Consider the following 3,857-nt stretch of genomic DNA (forward strand, 5'->3'; position numbering starts at 1 on the left):
TCTGCATTCCTGCATTTAAAAGGAGCAACAGTCACTCCTTGAATGGTATGTTTCACAAGGGGATCCGCTGTGATGTCTGTGGAGTCTATCCAATAACCGGTCCTCGTTTCAAATCCACAATGTGAGTATTCTTTTTATTTAGTTAGATATTGTGAAAAACTTTTAGAGTTGTTTCATGAATTTTTTTTGTCCATTATGCAGAGAAGAAAACTATGACCTCTGCAGCATTTGCTTCAATGAAATTGGTAATCAGACTGATTATATATCAGAATGGACCATCCCGTATCTTCTCGGGATCCAAGATGTTCATATCAGAATACTAAAGAATTTGTAACCTCACTTGAACTCAATTCTACTTTTTTCTTCTTTGGTGACTTCACACATATTTATACCTTTTTTCTTTTATGGTGCAGAGGCATTCAAAGATCCCACCACATATTCTTAAAACAATGCAAGGCCAAAGTTTCATTTTGGATGTCAATGTCTTGGATGGTACAAAGATTTGGCCAATGCGCAACAATGGCACTTTAGTGTGGCCCAAGGGAACTCAACTTGTTTGGATTGGTGGACACAAATTAAGTGACTTGTTTTCTGTTGACTTAGAGGTTTGCTAATTACTCGTGTTGTAGTTCAATCATTTATTTAATTTAATTAGCTTTTCTCTATCTGATATTCTTATTAAATATCCCAGGTTCCTAAGGATGGTGTACCCATGGAGAAGGAGCTTGGCATTGCAGTTGAGTTTATAGCGCTCCAGTTACCTGGTAGATACATATCATTCTGGAGGATGGCATCTCTCTCCGAGTAAAATGACAGTTTTGTTGTTTTTCTTTTTCCTGTATAATTTTTTGGCTCAGAAACATTAAGTTTTTTTTTCCCTATTTGTTTAGTAATATTCTTTCCCTCTTCCATTATCTTACTTTAAGGTTAATGCCTCTCTCAATGACTCATTTCATGATAGCTCTCAAGGTCTGAACTTGAATATTCCCCTTGGTGTTGGTGGCTATGAAGGGACTCGGGTTATAGATATCAATGTTCAACCTATTGAGGATGATTCTTTCCCTCAAAAGGTTGATAAGGCACCATGGCAGGAACTGGAAAACAAATTTCCTACCAATGAAGCTATATTTGTTCAGTGGAACCTTCATCGATCTGTTTCTTACCCCATTATCGATTTCTCTGGCCCGGCCCCAGCTGTTCCTTCCTATCAGCAAACCTCAACTATGGGTGCACTATCACCATATCTAGGGATGGATGAAAGTGATTTGGTAGAAGAGGCCCTCATCAGAGAGCTTGAGGAGATGGGTTTTAAGCAAGTTGGTCTAAACAAAATGATTTTGAGAATGAATGAGTACAATCTGGAGCAGTCAGTAGAGCATCTATGTGGTGTTTCTGAGTGGCACCCTATCCTTGAAGAGTTGCACGAGATGGTAAATTGTTTTCTGGACTGCTTTTTCATTTTGCTTGATTGATGTTGCTATTTGTATTTTGAAGGCAAAATACATAAAAACCACTTATGGTGAGCAAATTTACAGCAGAGATAAAAACCACTAATTCAAAAAGCATGCGATGAGTTGGATGGAAGTGGAGATAATAAGATTCTCACACTTATAGCAAAGCAATGAACAACTTGAATATCTTTCTAGCTTCTTCTTTGTACTTCCTATACAAATACACAAAGCAATGAAAACACCCTCTCACTTGGATGCATCTTCTTACTCTATAAATACACAAACTTCACTTCACAATTATCACAACTCCACTTCCTCCTCTATAATATACATCACTTTTCTTATGATATACCTACACACTTCTTCCTCCATATTTCTATAACCTTTCAAACAAATAACTCCACTTCTCTAAACTTCATTTTGTATGAATCATATATATTGATAGTAATAGCTCACTCACCTTCTTCCTCTATATTATATACATATGCTTAATCATATATATGCCAAAAAGCTGATGTGTACCTCTTGAGAGTATCTCTCCTCTTTCAACAACTTCTCCTCTTCCTTCCACAATTTCTAATATTATTTTATTAGAAATTTATAAATTATATTATTTTATAATAAATTTATAAATTATAAAACTATTTTACAATTATTTTACAATTATTTATAATTTATAAATTATTTTACAATTTGATAATAATTTATAATTTATATTATTATCAAATTATTTTATAATAAATTTATAAATTATTTTATAGTATTATTAGTCATTTACCAATTGTAATAATTATATATATTTAAAACAGACTCCAGATGTCACCTCATCATATTTTGCCACCTCATCATATTTTGCCACTTGATCATATTTCATCCGTATCAGCCAAAAAGCTGATGTGTACCTCTTGAGAATACCCCTTCTCTTTCAACAACTTCTCCTCTTCCTTCCACAATTTCAAATATTATTTTATTTAGAAATTTATAAATTATATTATTTCATAATATATTTATAAATTATAAAATTATTTTACAATTATTTACAATAAATTTATAATTTATAAATTATTTTACAATTTGATAATAATTTATAATTTATGTTATTATCAAATTATTTTATAAATTTTTTTATAATAAATTTATAAATTATTTTATAATATTATTAGTCATTTACCAATTGTAATAATTTATATTATTAGTCATTAAATTCAATGAAAAAAATCACCTAATCACTCATAAATATCGACATAAATGCTATTTATCTAATCCTCCTTACAATTATATTATTCCACTTATGGTGAGTAATGATTTTATACGTTAAAAATTTAATTACTCATTAATGTCAATCCATTTAAAATTACTTTCAATTTATGTCAAATATTATTCCACAAATGTCAATCCAATTATATTATTCCACTTATGGTGAACAAATTTACAGCAGAGATAAAGTGAAACGCGAAAGTAGTCCCTCCATTTTGTTTCTCCCCAGTTTTAGTCCCCCAAGCAGAATTTTGATACAAAACTTCATGAAATTTCATTTTTATTGCATTTATTTAAGTCACATTAATGATCATAAATGGTGTAGTATGGCTTTAAAAAAATGAAATTTCATCAAATTTTAGACCAAAATTCTGTTTGGGGACCAAAACTGGAGAGAAACAAAATGGGGGACTATTTTCGCGATTTAGCTAAAATAGAGGGACAAAAACTGCAATTAAGCTTTTATATTATTATCAAATTATTTTATAAGTTATTTTATAATAAATTTATAAATTATTTTATAGTATTATTAGTCATTTACCAATTGTAATAATTTATATTATTAGTCATTAAATTGAACGAAAAAAATCACCTAATCACTCATAAATATCGACATAAATGCTATTTATATAATCCTCCTTACAATTATATTATTCCAGTTATGGTGACTAATGATTTTATACGTTAAAAATTCAATTACTCATTAATGTCAATCCATTTAAAATAACTTCAATTTATGTCGATCCATTATTTTAGTAACATTTTATAAAATAAAAATATATATTATATTTGACATAAAAGACACAAATTTATTAAAAATAATCATAAAATACGAATTTATACAAAATTTTTAAAAAAGTTATTTTCAATTATTAAAATACACAAATTTATTTAAAATTATAATATATATGAATACATTAAAAAATATAATGAACCAAAGTTTAATATATATGTGTTTTGAAAAAATATGTTAACACTAAATTTTTATCAATTAAATTATATATGTATAATTGAATAATACTTTTTATTTTAATTTTCCATATTATAATGATAATTTGAATGTTACAAAAAAAATGAAAAATTAAGTATTGCATAAAATTAAATTATTTTTTAATAGAATTTATTTTTGGTACCTATCAACATAACTGT

At 28.2% G+C, this 3,857-nt stretch overlaps 1 pseudogene; it reads left to right on the plus strand.

The window, feature by feature from the left end:
• Positions 1-2,004, plus strand: part of LOC101501741 (protein NBR1 homolog) — a 3,254-nt pseudogene extending 1,250 nt beyond the window's left edge.
• The last annotated feature ends 1,853 nt before the right edge of the window (positions 2,005-3,857 follow it).

This window comes from Cicer arietinum, chromosome 1 (genome assembly GCF_000331145.2).
Source record: "Cicer arietinum cultivar CDC Frontier isolate Library 1 chromosome 1, Cicar.CDCFrontier_v2.0, whole genome shotgun sequence".
NCBI classification, from domain to species: domain Eukaryota; kingdom Viridiplantae; phylum Streptophyta; class Magnoliopsida; order Fabales; family Fabaceae; genus Cicer; species Cicer arietinum.